This window comes from Centroberyx affinis, unplaced genomic scaffold (assembly GCF_046629955.1).
Source record: "Centroberyx affinis isolate AG114_WGS23_722 - 3 ecotype Tasmania unplaced genomic scaffold, CSIRO-AGI_Caff_v1 ptg004889l_1, whole genome shotgun sequence".
NCBI classification, from domain to species: Eukaryota; Metazoa; Chordata; class Actinopteri; order Beryciformes; family Berycidae; genus Centroberyx; species Centroberyx affinis.
Window position 1 is genome coordinate 241,251 of NW_027282395.1, and position 8,750 is coordinate 250,000.

At 45.5% G+C, this 8,750-nt stretch overlaps 1 protein-coding gene across 4 annotated transcripts in view; it reads left to right on the plus strand.

Annotated features, from left to right (window-relative positions):
- The first annotated feature begins 2,204 nt into the window (after nucleotides 1-2,204).
- Nucleotides 2,205-8,750, plus strand: part of LOC139666230 (muscleblind-like protein 1) — a 61,963-nt gene continuing 55,417 nt past the window's right edge. For all 4 annotated transcript variants that reach the window (XM_071545361.1, XM_071545364.1, XM_071545362.1 and 1 more), the window contains exon 1: nucleotides 2,205-2,280. The gene's annotated coding sequence lies outside the window, so the exon portion shown is untranslated. The remainder of the gene's footprint in view (nucleotides 2,281-8,750) is intronic.

Here is an 8,750-nt window from a genome sequence, read left to right on the forward strand (position 1 = left end):
TTGCGCTTAAGGGGAGCTGCGATGTTGAATAGCTTAAATGAACAGTGAGCTCTGTGTGTGTGTGTGTTTGTGTGTGTGTGTGCGTGTGTGCGTGTGCGAGTGGTTAGTGTTAATGTCTTTAATGAATAGATGTGGCATACAGAGCCTGTGGACACCTGCTGTTGCCATTAGTCCCACAGAGCAGCCTAATCACCTTGACTCTCTAATGTGAGCAGGTTATTCAGTGTCCCTCGAACTCAAGGACCCTTCATTACATGGAGCACATGAGTGTGCGGCGGCGATGCATGCTTGCTCACATACGCGCTTGTTCCACAGGTAAAGACTCCACTGAAATGTACCCGTCAATCATACACTGCAGTTTTCTCCACACTGAGCAGCTGGAACAGCACCTTTACCTTAGTGGCATTCTCCTCAGATGTAAAGAATAAAGTAGAGGGCAAGTGTTGTTGATTGGCATGGACAAACAAGCAGGCACACTCTCATACAAACACATTACCACCTGTTGCCCTCCAGCCCAGCCTGTCTGTACTCCCTCCTTCCCCTTTCCCTTCCCTCCGCCAAGGTCGCTGATTAAATCATCCCAACAGGAATTCCAATCATCAATTGCCATTATTCCTGTCCTGCACCCGTTCCCATGGCTACTGGGAAGAGGACAGAGAACAGGGCGATGTGGGAGACGTAGTTTGTTTCTCTTGGCTGCTTAGCCGGATTCCTCCTCCTCACTCTGGTGGCACGCTCAGAATTTCTGATCTGGATCAAAGAGCGAACATGCAATATGAATGTTTTATTGACCTGGGGACAGTGAGGATTCTTTGAGAGTCAGATAGGATTGGGAGGGAGCGAAAGATTGAGAGACAGAGAGGGAGGGAGAGGGATGACAGCTGGCAGAGGAGACGATAGGGAGGGTAGAAGTGAAGGATGGAGTGATAGGGATTGCCGGTGCGGTGGTTGCGCAGTAGGACTCAGCTGTGAGCTTCTGATTTACGGGGCCTGAAGGAGAGCCATGGCCTTCCACCCACTCTGTCGCCATGGGAGACGCGGGAGAGGAGGTCTCATCTTTGTTTTGTTTTTTCAACCTGACTCTCTCTTCTTCCCTGTCTCCTGCCTTTCTCTTTTCCTCCCTACCTTTCCGTCTCATCCCTCCCCCCCCCCCCCCTCTCTCTCTTGATGACTCAGTGGGTTCTTTATTATCATTCTGTCTCACCCCACTAAATAACACCAACACTAACCTCTAGAAAGGTGAATAACTATGAAAATTGAAATAATTACGGCAGAGGTACAGTGTGTTCCTGTCTGTCTGCATGCATGTCTGTGAGCCATTCAGTTGGTTGGTTGGTCAGTCTGTCTGTAGTTCCCTTGTTGGTAAACGGGCGTTATCAAAGGGCTGCAGGCCTCAGCACACTGGCAGTAGCGGTGGAGAGGAGGAGAGAAACCACAGAGAGGAACTATAGTCTGCTTCCAGGAACCAGCATGGGCCACAACATCAACCCATGAGCACGCGCACGCGCACACACACACACACACACACACACACACACACACACACACACACACACACACACACACACACACACACAGACACACACGCATATGAATACACACAAATACATGTAGACAAATACACACACACTCTCTCTGTCTCTCTTGCCACACATCTCCCTTTCTTTATCTCTGAAGGCAGAAGCAACAGTTAGAGCTCACGTGACTCCAGGAGGAGTCTCTCCTCATTTCTGTGTCGCCTGTTAGCTCAGGTTCAAAGTGAACATTAAATTGGAGAAGTCGATGCAAGTGGAGTGAATGCAGTTTGTAAAATGTTTTTTTGTTCCACTCTATTTCACTGTTTAAACACAATGCACTGAGAGAGCCTGAAGAGCAAGAGGAGGGAGAGGTGGAGGGAGAGAGGGAGGCTGTTGCCACGGCAACCTGAGCCGCGGCGGTCGTCATCACGAGGCTTCTTCTGCATTGTGTGTGTATGTGTGTGTGTGTGTGTGGACATAGTGCGTGTGTTCACCCTCCTCTCTCCAGACAGGAGAGGACATCCCCCTCTAACACTGTGCCAACAGAGAGAGAAAGGGAGAGAGACACAGAGCGAGAGAGAGAGAGAGAGAGAGAGAGTGAGAGAGAGAGAGAGAGAGAGACCGAAACCCCATAATGCACTGCACGGTGCAGGGCTGAAGTCGTGCAGATTCATCAGTTCCTGTTCGGAGGGATTGTGTGTGAGCACACACACACTCATACAGCCAGACCGAGTGCAAGAGAGACACACAGACAAACAAGCAGGTAAGGAAGCCTTTCTCTTTCTGTCTGGACGGCTGCTGGGTTTCTGTGATGCTCCATGCCTCTGTTTTTCTGTCTGTTACTCCCTCTGAGAGAAGGAGAGGGGAGAGCTCCTCTGTACAGACGACAGGGTGTCATTAATATTTGACATGTTATGATGCCGACAACTTCCCTGCCTGTTGCTAGTGATTGCTGCCACATTTGTTTTACATGGAAATACATGAGTTTTTCAAAAACAAGGATATATTTTGCAGAGGAGATTTGTAATAGCTGTTTTGCATGTGTTAGTTGCATCCTTGTTAGTCCATGAGTAAATTTGTTTTTTGTACAGTTTTTGCCTCTCCCAGAATACAGAAGTAACCATAAATGATTTGAATATGCTGGGAAGGTTTTGCATGTAGTCAAACACAATGTGGGGGTGTTGGTGTGTAACTTTTAGGAAATTATTATTAGTGTCATGACATTGCACAGCATTTACTTTGTTTTTCTCAAGGCTGGTTAGATCTTCATTTAAAATGTATTCATGTTACTGAATTATTAAAAAAAAAGGAAAAATAATAAAAAACAGTTATAAGAACTGGACAGTAAAGTCCAAAAGTACAATTCTAAAGGTTTCATTCCAAAATATACAGTTAGGAATGATGATGAATGATGGGTTGTTACATGATTTTGCTTAATATACCTTTATTAAAAGTGCAACTAATACATCATCTAAAATGCAAGCAAATGTCCCTAATTAAATAATGACTTACATGTCAACGATCTTTTTATTTTTTTTTTAAACTAGGTGAGATATTTTGGGATTACACTCATTTCTTTCTTTCCAGATTCAAATATAGCAGGCAAGTATGTAAGTATGGCTCCTCCATTACAGGTCATTTTGTGGTTTAACGGCCACTGAGCCTTGTGACCATATCTATTGCACCAGAGATGCAGACAGCCTGGCAAGCATGATTGCAACAGCTTAGGGCAGGGGCTCTTAAACTTTTTTAGGACTCAAATGGGGAATTTAGGTTCTCCGCCCTGGGACACCATCATATTGCTGCTCTGTCATGTGGAGAGGGTAAAAAGTGAGGGCTTCAAGTTCGAGTACACAACATGGCAGCTGAAACAAGCAAGAGAAACTTGATGAGCAAGGAACAAAGAGCAAATGATTTATTTTTTTTTATTACAAATGGACATCATTTAAACATCATCGATCATACATATGAATCCCTAAAAAAATAAGATTTCTCACAAATTAAGTTATTTTATCACACAATCACCCTTATATCATCACACATATTATCACCACAATCACCCTAATAAAATCTAGCTTTTTTACTGGAGTATCTTGCGCCTTTTGACAGTGTGCATTAAGAGGACTTGGGAAGCTGTTTGTGCTGAACACTGTAACGGACTATGCAAAGAGCATTGCGGCTTGGGGAATGAAATGCAAAGAAGCAATAATGCAGATCAAACAAAAAATCTTTTGAATATTCAGTTGTCTCCATTCAGCATTGACAGAGCACCGCTTCTATCAACTCTTCCCTGCAGAAATCCATCTGTCAAAACCAACTCAAAATGGAGAGGCTCTTCTTTTTCATTATGAATCCTTTCATTAAGGGCCCCCTTTCACTATCTGTGTTGTTGCCTGATAGAGTTATCCACCAGAGACCTATTTAAAAGGACTGACAGTAGCATCTATATCTCTGCCTGTGCTCAGTAATAATTCAGTGTTTGTGTTCTGGAGACTCAAAGCTGCCTGATAAGAGTGAATGTGTGTGTTAGTGTGTGTTAGTGTGTGTGTGTGTGTGTGTGTGTATGTGTGTGTGTGTGTGTGTATGTGTTTTAGGGGGCTCAAGATGGAGCAGAGAGATATAGGAAGAAAGGGGAGGAGGATGTATAGGTGTGTACTTTGGTTAAAAAGTTGGAAAAAAAAGTGGTTCCTTGGTTTGTAATGCAGGCTCTCGTAGATCACGGAGCTTATGGGAATAAATAATAGAATAAATAATAGAATAATGCCCATCCTAGATATTTTAGTGGTGAGTTTGAGAGTTTAGGAGGTTTCCTGAACAATGGTCAGTCAGTTATTCCACTGCTGGTCTGTTATAGAGCTCTGTGTCTGCAGATTGCCATATTTTCCACTGTTGTGTGGTGAGGTCACATCTTGGGCCCCAGAATGTGTCACCACTAGTACACAGAACAGTTCCTACTAAGGAGAAACACACAGAGGCTATGCAAGGCTATGGGGGTTTTAACAGATTGAAGTGGCTGTCACTGCTACCGCCTGAAGACGATCCATGTAATGATTTGACCTTAGATACTCGACAAAGAGACCTGTTATGACTGTTTGAAAACCTCTCAGACACGCGCTGGCTCGGCCTGGTGGATTTTCCATTTGGTAAGATCTATGAGGTTCTCCTGTAGATATTCTTTGCTGTCGGTCCAGCCCTTGGCTCTGCTCAGCCACACGGATCAAAGTTGATATATGGAGTCAGATCTCCTTCTCCAAATTTTGCTCCTGTTCTTTCTGTCCTGTCTTTTTCTTGTTTTCTCATTCCTGTCTATAATGATCTGGAACACAAGCCACACATGGTCATGGTTCCGTGGCCTCGTTTTGATATCATCAGGACGAGCCGGGCTGCGAGGCGGGCAGGGGACCGAGGACTCTGGCTTGTATTAGAAAGCGGCGGCTCAGAATGCCTTTTCATTCCTCAACTCTATTGCATCTGCCTGTCCAAAACCATTCTCTATGCCTTCTTTCTCCATCCCTCTGTTCTCTGCTTGCGTTGCTGACCTTTAGACTAGAGGAACATCGCTAAGTGGAAATGCCCCATGTGGGAGAACATTTGACCTGCTGAAGTGTCCATGAGCAAGACACCAAATCCATACGAGATCAGTGCTGCTCTGTAGCTGAACCTCTGTGCTCTGACCTCCCTGGAGGGAGGCAAGTGAAAAGAAACTTCTCCTACAGGGATCAATAAAGTATTGCACACACACATACACACATCTTTTTGCAGAAAATTGTGCTATCAAGTGCATCTTTATGAAACAAGACAATCCCAACACAACGTGCACACACACGAAGACCATCAGCGTCCCACAACCTTCTACCGTTTCCACCTAATCCCGAAGAGGACCGCATGGCCTTTTTTGGGCACAGGACAGTTACTTGCCGGCTCTAAAATCAAAATTCCATATTACCAGCGTCTGTAGTGTATTGCTTTGGCTCTGTGAACGAATGATAAATATTTATTGAAGCTTAAGCTAAACATTCACACTTAGAGCGGCACAGAGATCCATCATAGGAGCTTTAGAGGGTAGGCTGCAGGCCGCTGCTCAATCAACACTTTTCCCATAGACATACACACTCACACACATACACACACACACACACACACACACGCACACACACACACACACACACACACACACACACGCACACCCACTCACAAATATGAACCAATACACTGATACCTTGCTGAACACCCTGAAATATTGCAGCCACAAGTCAGTGGTGCGGTTCTGAGTCACTTGGTAACACCCACCTGACACATACATGCATGCACACACACACACACACACACACACCTGACGTACTGTTTGATGGAGTTAGACACCATGGCAACAGAGCTGTGACTCTTGCTGTCCTGTGAGTGGACTGAAGCTGTGGAGGTGGGAGGAGATAGCTACTGGCTAGCACCGCTACTCAAGTGCAGCTATTATTATTCTCAATCTCTCTCTCTCTAGTTCCTCTGCTTTTTCTTTCACTTTCCCTTCCTCACAATCCCCGCTGCTCTGTGGATTCCTCTGTTTTGGTTGTGATGTAAAGGCAGTGTGTTGGGAAAAAAGAAAAACAGGTAGAGGAGGTAGAGGAGAGGTCAATAGGCATGTATTTTTAAAGCCATCGATTGGGCGAAGCTGACACATCATCAGAGGGGATCGCGCTGATTCTCACCGCTGCAACCAGACAGCGTTCCGGACGGCGTCTTATTTGTTGACGTATTATTTTTATCTCACCCCTCTTGGACTCCTCGCTCGCTGCGTCACCCTGTTTCAATCAGAGAATAAATTGTGTTACTCCTCTGGTACTCCTCCTCTCTCTCTCTCTCTCTTACTCACTCTGCTTTTAACTCTTAGTTTTCTTTGTTTTCCCTCTCTTGCTTTTGCACGCTGTTTCATAAAGGTGGGATAAGACAAGCAAAGGGAGGGAGAGAGAGAGAGAGAGAACGGGGGGGAGGGAACGCAGGTGGACAGGTCTCACAAACAGCATCTGTATGAGATTTACTGCCTGCAGATACAGATGGTGGATAGAGAGGGAGAGAGGGAGAGACAGAGGGTGAAGGAGAAAGAGAGGGGGGTGTTGGAACAGTACAGGTGAATTGCATTTGGTCTCTGGTAGCATTTTCACGGTCTGATTGTCAGCATTTGTTAACATACACACACACACACACACACACACACACACAAACAGTGTGAAAATGTGGGAACGTGTCTGTTGACAGCAGAAGTTTGTCTGAGTTAAGTTCCCCTGACTTGCCCTTCCTCCCTCTCCCTCTCCCTCTCCCTCTACTCTCCTCTCCTCCCTCCCTCGTTCCCTCCCTCTTTTGCATACGGTCCAAGCGTGAGCTGTGAAAGGTGAACTCGCAGCCTGCTGTGGATAAATTATGTGTGACATGTTTAGCCGTGCTGCCTTATATGGAGAGCGGTGTATCCGAGTACAGTAGGGCTCTGCCAAGAGAGAGAGAGAGAGAGAGAGGGAGGGAGAAAGAGCAAGGGAGTGAAGGACAGGGAGGGAGGAGGAGGAGGAGGAGGAGGAATAGAAGGAGAAGGAGGAGGAGGAAGGGAAAGAGGCAGGGGAGGGAGAACGAGAAGGAAAAAGGAGGGAGGAGGGGGCAGTGACGGAGGGAGTGAAAGAGAGGAGTGCCGCGAAGCAAGCATGAGGTTTTCACTTTCCATTCTCCGCTCAGCAGCAGTCAGATGAGTCCTTGCAGAGATACAGTAAGTCCTAGCTGTTTATCGTGTGTGTGTGTGTGTGTGTACATGGGCGTGTGTGTGTGTGTGAGTGTGTGTGTGTCTACGCGTGACTTTGTTTTTGTTTAGACAGTAGACTGAGTTGTTCAGTCTTACAGATTCTCCTTTGTTCTGCCATAACGCTTTTTGAATTTTTATACACCATCTGGGCATAAGTGTGATGTGTTGATTTCTGTATATGCTTGTCTGTGTGTTTTGTGTGTTGCGTGCGTCTTTATGTGTGTGTGCGCGTGTGTGCGTGTGTGTGTGTGTGTGTGTGTTCGTACATATGCAGATGGCCACTGTGCCTTGCTGCTAATGTGTTGTTGTTTGAGGCGGGACAGTTTTAATGTGGAAAAGGGCCGAGCAGACAAAAGAGTGGGTACCGTTAGTGTTTAATGTTCCGCAGAGTAGTTAGCGCACATACATACATGCGCACACACACACACACACACACACACACACACACACACACACACACACACACACACATACACACACATTGACACACATCTCTTCTCTGGCAGACTACTCTGTGTCTGTCTCTTTTCCACATGCTGTCATGCGTTTTGTTGGATTTCGCTGACCTCCCTGTTGTCTGACTCCTACTGTTAACACCACAACTAAATAGACTCATATTTATGGATGAATGAATGAACGCACAAACACGCACACACTGAAACAAACACATCTACGTGAACATGTGCACACACACACACACATTCGCACATACACTCCTCTGTATAATGACAGGTCTCCTGGTGTTTACACTGGAGCTGCCCTCAGGAAATGATTAAACTCCCGCGCTACCCAAGCCGTCTGCACCAGTCTGACACACAGGCGCGTGCGCACACACACACACACACACACACACACACACACACACACACACACACACACACACAGAATGAATTGTAACTGAAGTTCACACACTGAAGAAATGCTAAAACAGAAATTAATTACAGTTAGTTTCAACAAAATTTGAATAACTGATCAAAGTGAATTAATATGCTTCTCAGTATAGTTTGTGTGTGTGTGGTATACTTGTACGCTTATTCTTGTTTGTACGGTTATTCTTTATGACAAAAGTGATTGTTTAATTGGTTTGAACTGTGATGTGTGACATCATAATTTACCAAACTGATGCTGCCATAGACACCATGTTATCTATCCACAGTTTCCCTGTTGTCCCAGTGCGTTCTCTCCTCTCACTCATATTGGCAACACCTCTACCTCTACCTATCTTTTAACAGTGTCTATGCCTCACTCCTCCTGTCCTACCTTCCTCTCTCCCTTCCTTCCTTCCCTTTTCTCTTTGTGTCTCTTTCTATCCTTCTATCTCTCCGTCTCTCTCTCTCTCTGTTACTCTCTCTCTTTGTATCTGGCACTCAGTGGGTTGAAAAAGCGTTTTCTGCAGATCAGAGCAGGCAGATCTACAAGGTCATTAGAGTATAGAACAGCTAGAGCACAGAACCTCA